Source organism: Lutra lutra, chromosome 4, assembly GCF_902655055.1.
Source record: "Lutra lutra chromosome 4, mLutLut1.2, whole genome shotgun sequence".
NCBI classification, from domain to species: Eukaryota; Metazoa; Chordata; class Mammalia; order Carnivora; family Mustelidae; genus Lutra; species Lutra lutra.
Genome location: NC_062281.1, coordinates 67,756,612 through 67,774,368, shown reverse-complemented (window position 1 = coordinate 67,774,368; position 17,757 = coordinate 67,756,612). Strand labels below are relative to the sequence as shown.

The 17,757-nt window shown below is 39.6% G+C and overlaps 1 protein-coding gene across 3 annotated transcripts in view; it reads left to right on the top strand.

The window, feature by feature from the left end:
- Positions 1-2,993: 2,993 nt before the first annotated feature.
- The window catches only part of SGK3 (serum/glucocorticoid regulated kinase family member 3), a 153,499-nt gene continuing 138,735 nt past the window's right edge, over positions 2,994-17,757 (top strand). The window contains exon 1 of one of the 3 annotated variants that reach the window (XM_047723588.1): positions 2,994-3,130. The gene's annotated coding sequence lies outside the window, so the exon portion shown is untranslated. Of the gene's footprint in view, positions 3,131-17,202; positions 17,420-17,757 lie in introns of those variants that run through there. The other 2 variants (XM_047723587.1, XM_047723589.1) reach the window with 2 other exon arrangements.

Genomic DNA, 17,757 nt, shown 5'->3' with positions numbered 1-17,757 from the left:
TAAGAACTCTCTCTATAAATTGGAATGAAAGTTTTAAAAGATTATATTTTTTCCCCACACCTTTACAAATATTATTGGGTTTTATTGCCCATCAATTCTTCCTCCCTCTATTCTAATTTATGTCTTCTGTAAATCCTTCTTATCAGAAAATTCCATTACCAGCATGGAGAATATTAAGTAGATGGAACACTCTTATTTCATTCGTACAGTAGTAATAGTAGTAGCAGTAGTTAATAATAATAACTGAGCGCTTATCAAGTACTAAGGATATAATACACATAATCTTACTTAATCAATTCTATAATCCAATAAGATATTATCTTTGTTTTACAGATGAAAAAATAGGCTCAGATTCATCAACTCAGCCAAGGGCACACAGTTAATAAAAGGAAGTCCTGTCTGTTACAAAGCCAATGTTCCTAAGAATAATACTGCTGGCCTTCCATTATGTAGGGAATAAAATTGACTCTCTTTGAGAAAAAAAAAATTCTTTATCATGCTAAGAAATCTTCCATACCAATTTATTTCTTTTTAAAATTTTGACTGAATGGGTTTCTTAATTGAGCTGTAATTGACATATAACATATTAGTTTCATGTTTACAACATAATGATTTAACATTTATATATATTGTGAAATGATCACCACAATAAGTCTAGTTAACATCCGTCACCACACCTAGTTACAAAAGCTCATACCAATTTCTTACAAGCTTTAGATCAGAGATTTTTAATTTAATTAAATATGTTCTTGACATTAACTTATGGTTTTTTTTTTTAAGATTTATTTATCAGAGAGAGAGAGAGAGAGCACAAGCAGGGGGAGTGGCAGGCAGAGGGAGAAGCATGTTTCCTGCTGAACAAGGAGCCTGATGGGGGGATGGAACCCATGATCCTGGGAATCATGACCTAAACCAAAGGCAGATGCTTAATCAACTGAGTCACCTAGGCGTCCCTGTTTTCTGTTTGTTTTTTTAAGATTTTATTTATTTATTTGACAGACAGAGATCACAAGTAGGCAGAGAGGCAGGCAGAGAGAGGAGGAAGGCTCCCTGACAAGGCAGAGAGCCCGAATGCAGGACTTGATCCCAGGACCCTGAGATTATGACCTGAGCCAAAGGCAGAGGCTTAGCCCACTGAGCCACCCAGGCACCCATCCCTGTTCTTAATATTTACAAAGAACCTTACATTTCTCTTTCCTAGTCTAGCTTCTGCTTCTTGTGGTCTCTGGGCATTGACACTCTGGTCTCCAGGGGGCACTGTTTCCCCTTTAATCAAGCATTTGACACCTAATTCCTCTAGGTACCAGTAAGACTGGGGAAAGTATTTAAACAAAGTTTACAAAGGATTCAGATGAACAGAAGGCAAATGAGGACAGAAAATAATATACAACCAGATAATCTGGTTCACTGAATGCAGAGTAGGCATTTCAGTATTTGACACAACCTACCTAGCTTCCTACTGCATGCACAGAGCAGAAACCTTTTTTTTCTCTCCTGCACTATGTCCTCAAGCAAGCAAAATTCTTCAAAAACTGGCTCTGAGATTGGTCAGGCTAGTTCCAGCTTAGGGCTTCCTTCCAAATTCTAGTTTCTAGTTTCAGCATATGCCTCTCCCTACATACTAGACACTAAGCGTGTCAGCCCTCTTCTGGGAAGAAGGCATCGTCTTCCTGGTTTGTAGCTTTACCCTATTGTTTGGGAATAGTTATTTATGGGTCTCTCATACCCCTTCACGTCTTGGCCAATATGCCAAGAGTGCAAGGCCCTCACAGCTCATATTACATAACTATCACTGCATAACAGAAGACTCCAAAACACAGAGGCTTCAAACAACAAACACTTTTTTTTTTTTTTTTTTTTTTTTGACAGTTTCTGTTGACTAGGAATCTGGGTATAGCTTAGCTGGGAGCCCTTGGCCTCAGAGTCTCTGATAAGGCTACAGTCAAGGGATTGGCCAGGGTGCAGTCATCCTCAATCTTGAATAAGGGAGATTCTGCTTCCAAGGTCACTCAACACAGCTGTTGGCAGGCTTCAGGTTCTTACTCACTGTTAGCCAAAGACATCCTTTCCTTGCTGTGCAGTTCTCTCTGTGTGGCAGCTTACAATGTAACTGTCTGCCCCTCAGAGTGAGTGAGAGAGAACATGAGAGGGTGCCCAAGATAGAAGCCACAGCTCAGAAGCAACATCCTGTCATTTGTGCTGTATTAAATTAGGTGGAAATGAGTCAATAAATCTAGCCCATAGTCTGCTGGAGGTGATTACACAAAGGAGTGAAGACCAGGAGGCAAGAACCATTATGGGCCATGTTAGAGGCCTTCTACCACATCACTTTTTACCCAAGTGATTTCTCATGTTTATGTTTGCAGCAACCAATTTTTATTTTTATTTTTTTTTTAAGTAATCTATATGGCCAACATGGGGCTCAAACTCATAACTGCAAGATCAAGAATAGCATTCCCTACTGACTGAGCCTGCCAGGTGCCCCTACAGCAGCAATCTTTTTTTTTGTTTTTTTAAGATTTTATTTATTTACTTGACAGAGATCACAAGTAGGCAGAGAGGCAGGCAGAGAGAGAGAGATAGAGAGGAGGAAGCAGGCTCCCCGCTGAGCAGAGAGCCGGATGCTGATGCCGGGCTCAATCCCAGGACCCTGAGATCATGACCTGAGACAAAGGCAGAGGCTTTAACCCACTGAGCCACCCAGGCACCCCTACAGCAGCACTCTTGAGAGATAAAGTAACATCTCCCTCTGGGACAAAGAAACTGACTTAGCTTTTTGCTTGCTGGAAAAGCAATGGGTTCCCCAAGCTCACCGTTCCCCCACTGAACCCAAAGTCACTGCATGTGTGGCCTCTATCTGGGCTCCTTGGTGTTACGCTGGTGGAACTTGGGGGCAAGAGGAATTGATATGAACAATTCGTGTTTTTTATCCTGTGCTGTGGGCGAAACAGTTTTTTCTTTCTGACTCAGATGTCTCACATCTTCTTTCAACATCCGTGAAATAGTAAAGGCTAACTTACTGGCTTGTAAATGGGATAAAATCAAATTGCAGACCTGACAGTTTGACTCAACAGCACAATTCAGAATTCTATACAGGCCTGGGAGACCAGCATTCATACAAGAGATCCATGTACGTATTATTCATTTTATTCAACACTTACATGCCAGGTAATTATTCTAAGAGTTTACGAATATAAACTCATTTAATCTATGGGGTAGAGACTATTAAAAATTCCTGCTTTACAGAGGAGGAAGAAGAGGCCCAAAGATGTTGAGTAACTTGCTCCAAATTATACTGCTCATAAATGTCAGAGGCTCATTATTCAAACAGAAACAACACAGACAGTCTGGTTACACATCCATTGATCCAGTGTATCATGCTAACTGTTCTGAGTTGGGAAGGGGTGGAGCAGGGAGAAGATGGGGGGAAGGACCAAATAGAGAGTTAATTCCTCAAAGCATTTGTTGAAATCATCAATTTAGAGTTTCTTATTCCTAACATAGTAACATATTGTCTTGTTTCAAAGGATATTCAAAGGATTAAACTCTACCAGTCATATTGATAAATGCTTTGATTTCATGTGTTATATTTGACTTCTTAGGAATTGATTTAGAACACTTGTTCTGTATTCAGAATATGAAGGTTAAAATGAACTGTCCGGGCAAAAATCTGAACATGGAGTTTATAACAGCTTTATTCATAAGTGCCAAAACATGGAAGCAAACAAGATGTCCTTCAGTAGGTGAATGGATAAACTGTGGTAATCCATACAACAGAAAATTGTTTAATGCTAAAAAAATGAGCTATTAAGCCATGAAAAGATGGGGGAGAGGCTTTAATGTATATCACTAATTAAATGAAGCCATTCTGAAAATGTTATATACTGTTTGATTCCAACTATATGACAGTCTGGAAAAGGCAAATCTATGGAGATAGTAAAAAGATCAGTGTATGCCAGGGGTTGGGAGGAAGGGAGGGATGAATAGAGCTCAGAGGATGTCAGGGCAGTGAAACTCTTCTGCATGATACTATAATGGTGAAAACATGTTATTAGACATTTGTCCAAGCCCATGGAATATGTAACAATGAGAGTGAACCCTAGTGTAAATTACAGACTTTGAATGACAACGATGTGTCAATGTAGGTTCATCCATAACCATCGAAGTACCACTCTGGTTGGGGAGGGGGTGCATGTGTGGGGGCAGGGGTTATCCGAGATCTCTCTACTTTCTGCTCAGTGTTGCTGAGAACCTAAAACTGTTCTAAAAAATAAAGTCTATTTTAAAAAATGCTTTGAAAATGACAGCGTACTTTAAATTATAAAATATTATGAATAGTGTAAGCATGTGTAGGAAGTTTTTGTTAACATCTTTCTCTACCTGTCCACGTCCCCCATGCCCTTGACCTCATCTTCCTGCCTGTTACCTCCTCCTTTCCTTAGCAAGTGTAAATAGCTTGGCCCCCACTTGGCCTCTCTTCCTCTGTTCCACTGTCCTTCTCTTGAACCTTCCCAACCCAGGTTCAAGCCCACTGTCTGTTTTCTTCGTGGCTTTAGCATGGCCGCAGAGCTCAGCGTCAGAAAAACCACAACGGTGAAGATGAAATGTATTGTACAACTGCCATTCTTCTCCATCAGCTTATCCCTCAGTGTTTCCTACAACTGTTTCTGTGTTTCTTAAACCAGAGCTTTGTGCTTAAAATATGTATCGGTAAGTTTTAAGTGTAGTTTGCTTTACTGATATTGTACGGTTTTGAATACATTTTTCAAAGTCTTTGGCCCTTTCTTCCTACTTACTCTACAGATATTATGTGTCAGCTTTTTTGCATTTTTATAAAATTGGATTTATGCTATTAATTAAGCTGTTTTCTATTAAAATAATCCGGCTTCTAATGAGCGTGCATATCTATCAATGATGATTCACCCAAAAATGCTTAAATGCAAAAATGCATTAGCAAACCCAGGGGGTTGATGTGTTTAGAGTTGCTTTAATTATTGGTGTCTTTTGAGAAGATTCTGTGGAAAAGTTGAGTCATACTCCCTTCTCCAATGTGCCTCCATGCCCTGGAATAAGCCTCCCTTTTTCTTAGATTAGGGTATCTCTTCCCTTAATGAGCTCAATCGAAAGCTAATTCAATCCTTTCCACATCTCTTTTAGCAAGAGTACAGACGGCTCCCTGGGTCCTAGGGATCAATGCTAGTGGTCTCAAATTGGTAGCCCCTGGGGCAAATTTCCTTGATCGATGTGGCTCATTTGGCCTGCACAGTGTTTTAAGAAAACCTGAATTTGTTCTTAGCATTTTGCAATTATGCCATTTCACATTAAAATGTATATTGTGAGCTTTTTTTTTTTTTAAGATTTTTTTATTATTTGAGAAAGAGAGAGAGCATAAGAGGGGATATGGTCAGAGGGAGAAGCAGACTCCCTGCTGAGCAGGGAACCAGAGGAGGGACTTGATGTGGGACTTGATCGAGACTCTAGGATCATGACTTGAGCCAAAGGCAGTCACTCAACCAACTGAGCCATCCAGGCACCCATTTAGCTAGCTATTGCTAGCTTTTATAGAAAAAGTAATAGATCGGGCAACATTGGGCCCATGTGCTAACATGGCAACAGCTGGTAGCAGCCATTAGCTGTCCCTTTAAAGAGGGCATGCACCTCTTGCCTCTCATGAAGACTGCCAGTCAGTTACCATTTATCATCTCACTTTCACCTCTTCTGACACTTAGGTGCCTTCTCTCAGGTGCCTTCCTGGTGCTTTAGGCATTTAGTCTGTAAACTCTTCTACACCTAGTCCTTGCTGCCTTTCAACCAGCACCACGCATTGACATGGAAGGCTCTGTGGTGCTTTAGAAAGACCATGGGCTTCAAATCAAATGGACTCATTTCTGCCACTTACCTGCTGTGTGACCTGGCTAGGGTTATTTCACCTCTTTGAATTTCTGTTCCTTTATCTATATAAAAAAGGGGGGGGATAATGATGGTGTGGTTATGTGGATTAAAGGCAATAATGGGAGCACCTGGGTAGCTCAGTCGGTCAATCTTGATTTTGGCTCAAGTCATGGTCTCAGAGTCGTGAAACTGAGCCCTGTGTTGGGCTCCACACCCAGTGGGGAATCTGAGATTCACTCTCTCCCTCTCCATCTGCCCTTTCTCCCCCCATCACTTGTGTGCGCAAGTGCTTGCTCTCTCTCTAAAATAAATAAATCTCAAAAAAAATAAATAAAGGCAAAAATGTACATAATGTGCTTCTGAGAGAGCCAAGAAGAGGCAGGAAATACTCAGTGAGTTTGGCCTGCCTCTGAGCTTACCTCTCAGGAGATGACAGGGCTAATCCTGTAAGTCTCTAGCATGGTCAGTTCATAACTAATTCGTATGATACTCTGAGGTGATACTATGATATTCTAGGTACAAATAAAAATATAAGAAACTAGGGACACGTGGCTGGCTCAGTTGGTAGAGCATGTGACTCTTGATCTTGGGGTCATGAGTTTGAGTCTCATGTGGGGAACAGAATTTAGTGAAAAAATAAAATTTTAAAAAATTATGAATAAGTAAAATATAAGAGGCCAGATAGTGCTTAGGTAAAATTTATATTCTATAATTGTCATCTGTCATCATTGAGGAACCATAATAGGTTGTTAGCCAACAGCAACTTCTATTGCTTGGAGAATAATCCTATGGCATGGTAAATTGATCTCTTGCAATTAGAAAGAAAACAAAAATGAAAACATTGTGAGTTGGCATGTTTTCCAAAACGTGGGGGAGGGGGGTGGACAATTCTCTATATGCCACACTCGCTCTCACTGTAACTTGTAGAGTTCCTGATTTATCTATATACCTATCTTGCTTTTTATCTGTTGCTGTAGCAAATTACCACATACTTAGAGACTTAAAACAACACAAGTGTGTTTTAGCTCTCTAGGTTTGAACTCTGACATTGGTGGCACTGAGCTAAAATCAGTGTGTCAGCAGGGCTACACTTTTTTTGCCCTTTCCAACTTCTAGAGGCCACCCACATTTCATGGCTTGAGGCCCGTTTCTCCACCTTCAAAGCCAGCAATGTTGTATCCCTCCAACCATCCTTCCATAGTGACATCTTTTTCTCTAACTCTTTTTTTGCCTTCGTCCTCTTCACTTTCAAAGACCCTTGTGATCACCTTGGACCCACTCAGAAAATCCAGAATATTCTTCCTATCTTAAGGCCAACTGAGTGGCAACCTTAATTCTATCAGCAACCTTAATTCTATTTTAAAATTAATTTTTATAAATTGAGATATAATTACATATTACATCGTATTATTTTCAGGTGTGCAGCATAATGATTCGATATCTGTATATACTGCTAAGTGATCACCGCAAGTCTGGTTTAACATCCACCACCACACATAGTTATAATGTCTTTTTTGTTATAGAAATTTGAAGATCTAATCTCTTAGCAACTTTCAGATATACAATACAGCATTATTAACTATAGTCACCATACTGTGCATTACATCCCATGACTTATTTAATTTATAACTGGAAACTTGTACCTTTTGACCACCTGCACTCATTTTACCTACCCCCCTCCGCACCCAACCCTGCTTCTGGAAGCCACCAATCTGTTCTCTGTTACCTGAGTTCATTTTTGTTTTGTTTTAGATTCCATACACAAGTAAAAATCTATAGTATTTGTCATTTCTTGTGTGACTTAATTCACTTAGCATAATGGCTTCAAAGTCCATCCATACTGTCCACAAAATTCTTTGCCATGTAATGTAACATACTTAGTTTAAGGTTCCAGGGAGTAGGACATTGGTATCTTTTGGAGGCCATCATTCTGCCTACCGTAACAAGTAGGTACATCACTATGAATTTTATCTTACCTAATCTTCACAACAACCTGATGAAGTAGGAACTACGTTTACAAATTAGAAAACGTAGGAAATGTGCTTCAGTCCAGAGCTTGTAAGCAGCAGTGAGATTCAAACTGAGAAATATTTTCCTCTAAAGCCATGTACTTAGTCAGTACACTATACTGAAATTTGTTCAAATGGTATTTTCTTTTTTTTTTTTTTTAAAGATTTTATTTATTTATTTGAGAGAGAGACAGTGAGAGAGAGCATGAGCGAGGAGAAGGTCAGAGGGAGAAGCAGACTCCCCATGGAGCTGGGAGCCCGATGTGGGACTCGATCCCGGAACCCCGGGATCACGACCTGAGCCGAAGACAGTCGTCCAACCAACTGAGCCACCCAGGCGTCCCTCAAATGGTATTTTCTATTTTCTTTTTTAATTAAAAAATTTTTAAAGATTTTATTTATTTATTTATTTATGTGAGGGGAGGAGGGGGGCAGAGGTAGAGAATCTCAAGCAGACTCCACACTGAACATAGAGCCCAACGTGGAGCTCCATCCCACTACCCCAAGATCATGATCAGAACCGAAATCAAGAGTTGGATATTTAACTGACTGAGCCACCCAGGTGCCCCTCTATTTTCTGTGAAAATGATTATTATAGTGAAAATTGGATTTTGGTGGGGCAGTGGGTTAGCCCAAGGAGTATATATGTATTAGTTAAAATTCAAATAAAAATATTGTCTCGGGATTGCCTTAATGTGCTGCTTATATTTTTCTAAATTGAATTTTATGTTTTCACAGACTTTTGCAACTAAGTCTGACTTTTCATACCATGCCCTAAATTGTTGATACCACTTGCTTTTAAAAAGTCAAACAGATATAGTTTCCTCCAGAGGCTGTGAGCTTTGACTTTGCTTATTTGCAGAGTTTAAATGGGACCCCAGGTAGTTACGTGACTCAGTTTCTTGGTGTGAGTACCTCGCATCAGGTTTTTTTTTTTTTTTTAATTTAGAGAAATGGTATGGGATTCCATTGTAGGAGTTTAATTTCTATGATCTTAACAGCTTTTTCTTCGTTTTTCATGATTGTTTCCTAATGCAAATAACTAGCAATTAAAACTAATTTATCCCAGTCATGAGTTGAAATTATAAGTAATGAGATAAAATTTTAAAGAGGTGGTTGAAGCCAAATAGCATGCTTGTAAAACTTTCAAACAGTATGACTTGAAGAAACACACCACACAAAAGTGGTGAGGTAGTTAAATTGGCAATGTACTGAGGAATACGTTCCCTAGTGAATGTACTCCACATAGCAAAAGGGAAAAATTAGTGTGTTTTTCTCATTTTCTGTCAAGGATATAAAAACCGCCTGAAAACACAATCCATGTTTGTACCTTGAACCTTCCTTCTGTCTTAACACGGTGCTTTGAATAGGAAATGTTTATTGAATCAGTGAAATTTATATTTACATACGATTGCATAAAAAGCACTTTGTAGATATCTAGAAGAGAAAATAAGTCATAAATGGTTTATTTAAGCTACATAAAAAACCAAGTGGGTATTCGAATGACCAGTTTCAAGTTCAAATCCCAGTCTACAGCAAATCATTATCTAGGCCAAGGGCTAGGAGTGGAAGTAAGGGAAGGAGCTGAGAAACAGGTGATTCTGTGAAGATTAGTTGTGGGACCAGTTCTTTACTACATGTTTCATAAATTATTATTTTTTAAAAAGATTTTATTTATTTATTTGACAGAGATCACAAGTAGGCAGAGAGGCAGGCAGAGAGAGAGGAGGAAGCAGGCTCCCCGCCAAGCAGAGAGCCTGATGCTGGGCTCGATCCCAGGACTAGGATCATGACCCAAGCCCAAGGCAGAGGCTTTAACCCACTGAGCCACCCAGGCGCCCCTGTTTCATAAATTATTTTAAACTACTCTTTGGGGGTGGGAATAATATTTTTAATTTCTACCTCTCTTAGCCTAGCATAGTATCTGGCATACACTAGGTAGTCAACAAATAGTTACTGAATGAAGAGGAAAGAAAGCAAAAGGCATTAAATTCTTAGATGACACCAAACCAGAATGCACATATGTATAAATTATGTATTTGTTATCTCCTATTCTAATATATTGTACACATTGTAAAACAGAAACTCTAAATATAAAAACATGAAATAATCAATATACTTTAAATAATTTAATGGCATTTTGTCAAGAGTATAAAAGCCTTTCTGCTTTCATTTGATGTTTTATTATTTGGTACTTTATTACTTTTTTAAAATCTTGGTTTAACACTTTGTGATATAGTGAGTTAAAGATCTGGTTCTGGGTTTAGTTTATTCTGATATTACATTTTAATAGCTGTCATAGCTGAAAAAGATACTCAAAAAGATATTTAGATTTAAATTGAAGAAATACATTGTTGTTGGCTATATCTATTAAAGTATTCATTGTCTTCTTCATTCTCATCAACCAGCTCTGCAAAGGTTTTTGTTGGAGTCTTACTAGTAAATACCCATTTTCTCTGCTATCAATGAGCAATTCTTGAAAACTAATTTAAAGGCATTGCATTTTAATTAGTTTAAGGCCCACTGAAATTATTTGGAAAGTATTTAAAGAAATCAAAAATTGTGTTTCCAAAATTTTTAAGTATGCGTATATGAGAGTTTTAAAAGGACACACACAGGGGCGCCTGGGTGGCTCAGTGGGTTGGGCCGCTGCCTTCGGCTCAGGTCATGGTCTCGGGGTCCTGGGATCGAGCCCCGCGTCGGGCTCTCTGCTCAGCGGGGAGCCTGCTTCCTCCTCTCTCTCTGCCTGCCTCTCTGCCTGCTTGTGATCTCTCTGTCAGATAAATAAATAAAATCTTTAAAAAAAAAAAATAAAAGGACACACACAAACACAAACTGTTTTTTTTACAGCAAAATTACACACTGACAGAAATATTTCTAAACATAATTTTCAAACATTCTCTCCAAAGTGTTTCTTTCAAAACACATGCACACTTAAAAGAGAGGGTAGATGGAATTACTCTCTCATGCAATGTTAAAACTTCACCTTAAAGGAAAATACTACTCCCAGAAAACATAGGGAAATCTGGATCCCTTGTTTTTGTTAGAGGAAAATACATCTTCATCCTAATATTTATTCTTTTAAGTATTAATAATAACCAGTGCTTATGTAGTGCTTATTTTCACGGTAGATTTTTATATATTAGCTTATATCATCCTCAGAACAACCTGATTCGGTAGATACAATTATGCTCTACAATTTACAGATGAGGAAACGAAACCTCAGAGATGTTAAATAATTTGCCCAGGATTACATGGCTGGTATGGCGGAACTATGGTCAGACCAGGTAGTGTGTATGCAGGAGCAATGCTTTTAACACTAAGTGTCCTGAATACTTCAGTAGAAGTTAAAGAATTTCCACAATGACTCTTCATCTCAATACAAAGTATTTTATAGTTTCTACTAAAAGGATTTGTTTTTACAAGACTAACCACATTGATGATCTCCTATGCTACACAAAACTGCAGTACACAGATGTTGGTTAAAGGAGAGCTTCCCTGCAAAGGAGAAGCCCACCCTTCTCTGGTTACCTCACAGAGCACATCAGTGACTGTCTGACAAAGGACTGTATGAGCAAGCCCAGGGTCAATATGTATGCTAAATAGGAAAGGTTAACTTCTTTCTTTTTATTTGTTTTTTAAAATTTTATTTATTCATTTGAGAGAGAGAGAGAGAGACAGAGACAGAGAAAGCAACAGAGAGCATGAGTGAGGAGGAGAGGGGGAAGCAGGCTCCCCACTGAGCAGAGAGCCTGATGTGGGGCTCGATCCCAGGACCCTGGGATCCTGACCTGAGCCAAAAGCAGATACCTACTGACTGAGCCACCCAGGTGCCCCTAACTTCTTTCTTTGGAAGATAAAACAAATAGACATTGGAGTAGTTTCTTTCTTTTTTTTTTTTTTTTAAAGATTTTATTTATTTATTTGACAGAGAGAGATCACAAGTAGATGGAGAGGAAGGCAGAGAGAGAGAGAGAGGGAAGCAGGCTTCTTGCTGAGCAGAGAGCCCGATGTGGGACTCGATCCCAGGACCCTGAGATCATGACCCGAGCTGAAGGCAGCGGCTTAACCCACTGAGCCACCCAGGCGCCCTGGAGTAGTTTCTTTCTGAACTGTATTAGATTGTCTTACATGCGCTTGGGATGTACCCCCCCACCTTGGATTTTTTTTTTTTTTTTTTTTTTACTTAACAAATATGATGAAATTCAAAATCACTGAAGAAAAGTACAGTTTTGATAAAATAGGTATAGGGATAATCAAAACAACCTCTTAAATATAATGCATAAGAAGGCTAAACAAGCATTTCAAGTTCAGATTTTAAAATCTGATAATGATGAAATGTAATTTTATTTTTTTTTTATTTTTTTTTTTAAAGATTTTATTTATTTGTCAGAGAGAGAGGAGAGCGAGCGAGCACAGGCAGACAGAATGGCAGGCAGAGGGAGAAGCAGGCTCCCCGCCAAACAAGGAGCCCGATGTGGGACTCGATCCCAGGACCCTGAGATCATGACCCGAGCTGAAGGCAGCGGCTTAACCAACTGAGCCACCCAGGCGTCCCATGAAATGTAATTTTAAATGTGAGAGGGATTTTAAGTTGCAATATAGGAGTGTGAATTAAGCTGTGAGAGAATGCTCTCACTGTACTAAGGACTTACCTGACCCTTCATAGAGTTCCATGTCTCATACTGGGCATCTTATCTAAAGAAGAATATGGAGAATTTGGGAAGAATTCAGATGAGAGTCATAAATCGTTTTAAAAAAAAAAAAGGGTGTGAGAAAAATTTAAAAGGACGGGGGTTGTTTACTCTAGAAAACCTAGAGAATTTAAGGGTTTTCTGGTCTATGAAAAGTTATAATCTCTTAAAGTCTGAGTCTTTGACACATCTGGTTGAGCCAGACACACATGCCTTAGAGAATTAGTTGCAGAAATAACAGCAACATACTCTTTTAAGCCAGAGGCTGTTAAGCCTTTGCATTTGAAAGGGGTTCAATCATTCATTGTACATAATTAACAGTAAGTAACTGAGTCACCAAATGAATAGTGTTTAAGAAAAGCTATTATTTCCTACTGATAAGCAACTAAAATAATTGTTATCTTCAAAGTCCACCTAGCAGGTTTGAGCTCAAATGCCTAGTATAATTCTCTGAGGAACACAGTAACTGCTGACACAACTTATATATCTGTCTTAACAGATATAATTTATGTATGTAACAGGCTACCCAAACAAGAGACAGGAAAAAAAAAATGAGAAAGAAAAAAGGGTGATTTGTATTTTGTTCTTGATACTCATAATAACTAGATTGAAAGACAATGAGGTTTCCTTAATTTACTTAGTAAGGAAGGATAATTGTTTTACTTCAGATAATTAAAGGTCTTAGCAAGATTTAAAATAATTTCTAGCAACTTTTTATCAAAAAGCTGTGCCAGCAATGTAAGGGTTCTGATCTCTTAACACTTGCCCTTGGTTTTTCTCAGGAGTCTAATATAGAAAGTGAAAAAGTCCTGTGATCTAAAGGACCTTATATTTGACCCTAATGTAGTCTTGCTTCAAAATGGTTTTCACTTTGTTACAAAACACATTTGAATTCAGGCACTTCAGTTTTGAGTCTGAACATGGCTAATTTGGTCTAACAAAGATGTTAAGCTTTGGGCCATTCCCACCCCCAACACTCAAAATGAGTACACTCTGAACCATTTTCTAAATGAAGGAAATAAGTTAATTTGGCTCTGTGCCAAGGTGGTATAAACCAGTGTCAATACTCATCAATTCCCATGAGTATCTGATTTTTTCTAACTATCCCTTAGGTGGCTTTGTTTTGTACTAAATTGTTTTGCTCAGAAAATTCAATAAATTAGTCACTTTAATTCTCATCTTCTTACCTATTTCACAGCAGGCTTTACAGATGAACTATTTCCTGAGCCAATTCATGGCTTGGGCTATCCTTAAACTAACCTCCCAAGAAAAATGTTGTGGGTTTTGTTTTTGTTTTGTTTTTGAAGTTGTGGGATGCTGTGATTTGTATATTGAACGATAAACATAGATGGAAACTGTAGCAACAACTCATGGTGTCTGACCCGCTTTAAGAGATGAGTTTGTAGTAGAATAAAGGAAAAGGTGCTATGATAGCAATACAAATAATATGAATCAAAAACATCTTTGCTTTTGTAAACATGTGGTTGGTAGCACTATTCTTCTCTAGTCTTACTGATTTATCTGCTATGAAACAAATATTCTAATGCATGCTGGCTCTCACTTCTGTTACCAACTGACTTATGAATAGAAGCCATTCATGTCTCATAGCTGTCATTTTGTCAAATTTTCTCCCTATAGGAAGTGATATTTTTTATATTGTTATGCTCCTCAATGCTTCCAAAGTTACAATGAAGGAACTACAAATAGAGGACTTTATTAGGATATAAAAAGTCATGATTGTTCCTTATCAGGCACCAGTTTAGGGAAAAGGTTTTCCACTTTGAAGAGTAGGTGAAAACCAAGCACTCATCTCATTGGAATATGTTACTTAAAAGAATACTGTATTCTCTTGTTAAATAGTTGTTTGTTTTTGTTTTTAATATTCGGGTCAGTGGTTTACAGTATGACCAGTCCAATTTTCTAAAGTTCTGAACATAACTATTTTATGGTTTTTTTTTCCTGTTACTTTTAGGACCTCTACAAAAAAAAAAAACAAAAAAAAAAAACTCTCTCCAAACTCTAAAATTTGACCATTCTTAATACTAGTACAAAAGGAATACAAAATATTGACATTTTTATATCTCTCTTAGAGCTACTCAGAATGATGATGACAAGAGCTATCAATTGATATTATGCACCAGGCATCCTACTAAGTTCATTTGATTCTCTTAGCAATTTCATAAGATAAGCATTAATATTATCTGTTTCATTGAGAAGAGATAAGTACTATTATCCTATGTTATTGATGAAACCAGTGCTCAGAGAGGTAAAATAATTTGCCCGAAGTAGAAAGTGGCAGAACCAGAGTTTAAAACCCAAGTCTGTCCAATTCCAAAGCTTATGCTTATAATTTGTACATAAGCTTTGTAAATATATGAACAAAATATTTGCCCTATCTGCATGAATAGAGTCATTATTTCCAGAAAAAATATTGGAACCCACAGTTTAAACAAAAAACTTTTTCCGTTTTAAAAATTTATTTGGATGAAACCTTTTATAAAAGCATAAATATCAGATAGACATTTCGCTTAAACATTCAACTTTTCTTTTACTCTATAAACTTAAAGAAATTGGAAACATAATGGAACATGGAGATATGATCTATAAGTGAATATGATTAATCAAAGTGATCAGACTTAAAGTATGCCTTTAAAATTAATTTTAAGTGAAAAAGCCCTTTAAGTTTGTGAATACATTGACGACCTCTAATATTCTGAGAAATCATAGTAGTAAATTGCAGCTCTCAGATTATAAATGCAAAATACGCAACTTCTTACCGTTGAACGTGGCTCACCCAGCTTCTTATCTTAAAATTTTGTGGGAGGTGGTGTGAATGCATGTGTGTGTGTGTTCTTCACAGCAGGAAGACAGATTTATTCTGAAAATGTAATGGCTCCCAGGATGTTTTGTTTTTTAAGGAGGAAGGAAGAAGGGAAGGAAGAAAGGAAGGGAAGGAGGGAGGGAGGGAAGGAAAAGTTGAAATGTCATAGCCAGGTATGTATCTCTAAAGTGAGAATGATGTCATTATATTTGGAGTTTAGTGACAAAATTTCCTTTTGTCTGAGAAATTTTTCAGCATGGTGAATATGGTTTTAATTAAGAGATACACTGATTATTTGTTGGTTTTTGTTACAAGGGAGGAAATTCTGTAGCTTCTCTGTGCCTCATTTTGTGGATCACAGTGAAAACATACAAAGGACCATAGCAGTGTGTTGATTTGTATCTACTGTATTTTACATTTATTTCCACATGCCACTGAAAATCATTTAGAAAGTTCTGCAGCATTATTATGTTTTGAAGTATAAAAATATTGGATTCACAATTCATTGTCTTTAAGAAGGAAAAGGTCATACTATGTTAATTGACGTTACAAATGAATATTCTCAACCTTACTTGTGGGTTAAATTTTTGAATATTATTTTAAAACACAAGGAAATGTCCTCTGTTTAGGAAAGCCACACATAAACGCTGGCTTCTCTGATTACCTTTGGAAGTTTATTTGTTCATAGATTTATGGCATGTTCTCTGGAATCTTACGATCTGAAGTATATAGATCATCCCTCAAAATCTAAAACATCATAGAGCGCCTGGGAGGCTCAGTGGGTTAAAGCCTCTCTGCCTTCAGCTCAGGTCATGATCTCAGGGTCCTGGGATCCAGTCCCGCAGGAGCCTGCCTCCCCCTTTCTCTGCCTGCCTCTCTGCCTATTTGTGATCTCTCTCTGTGTCAAATAAATAAGCTCTTTAAAAAAAAATCTAAAACATCATATAGACATGCTATATCTTTGTCTGAGTCTATCTTCAAGAGATATCATATAAAACTTAAACCACAGTAGTGTTGTGGGGCAAATGAAAACCCTACTCTGCTTCCAAATCCTGACCACTTTATTCCACACCCACTGAATCGCGTCATTCTTCGTTTTCCACTCACCTTCTTTACCTCTCTTTATCTGGGGAAAAAAAGGAGACAAAATGCAACTTTTATATTTAAAGAATGAGAAAGAGTAATAAGAAACTGTAAAGTGTGACCTCAAATGACTTGGAGATTTATGGAGATTAAAAAAAAAAAAAGTGGACTTGGAAAATGCGTGGAAAGGAAATTTCTCTGTCCCCAGGATCCGCCAATTTCTGACCTATCTGTAAACACAAAAGCCAAAACACTGCTGATGAAAAAAGTAGAAAACTTCAAATAACCCTAAATGAAGCATAGTTGTTCCCCTAAATTATTTGGATACTTATTTCACTTCCCTGAGTTTCCAGTTTACAGCCAGCCACGGGCCCACCAGGCCGTTCCCGGGGTGATTTTTCCTCCTCCGGCTGCCCCGCGGTCCGGCTCTCGGGGTACGCCAGGGTCGTCTTCCCCGGGCGGCCGGTGCGTCGGCGCACGCGGCTCTCCAGCCCCAGGGCAGCAGTCACTAGCAGCTGAGCCGCAGGAAACCCCGAGGAGCTCCAGCCTCTAGACAAGATCCACCGGTGTCTGCTGAACTTTGCGCACGCGGCGAGGCGGGAGGCAGACCGCGCGCTGTGGCCGGGCTTTCGCCGGGGTGCACTGCAAAGAGATTTCCGCGCCGCGGGCCTGAGTAGGGGCCGGTCAGCCTGCGGCTCCAGCCGGGCGTCGCAGCCCCAGCCTCGGCGCGGGCGGCCTCGGGCCGCACTGCCCGCCGCCCGGCTCTCCCTGGCCACCCGGCACACTGCGGGAGGAGCCGCCGGCCTCCGTGACGCGTCAGGGAGGAAACGGCGGCGCCCGGCGGCCCTGCGGGGAAGGAGGAAACGCGAGTGCGCTCGGCTCCGCGCCCGCCGCGCCAAGAGGCAGCACCGTGGAGCGGGGTAGGTGCGGGGCCGGCCGGGACCCAAGGCGGGTGGGCCAGCCGCAGGGTCCGCGCGCGTTCGGGCCGCGGTCGGTGCCCCCTGGGCGGGTGAGACGGGGCGGGGCGAGCGGTGCCTGGGCCTCGACTGCTGTCTCTTCTTGGAGCCAACGTGACTTTCCCGGGAGTCTTGGCAGCTCCCCTGGCCCCTCAGACCGAAAACCTCCGAGTTGGTGGAAGGGGAGAAGCAATCCCCCCGCCCAGCCCCCGACTCGAAGAGTTTGTGGTCTGTGTTTCCTCGAGGTGCCTTCACATTCTGCCTTTTGACTCCTAAACGCTCGAGCCGTGTCAGTGGATGGA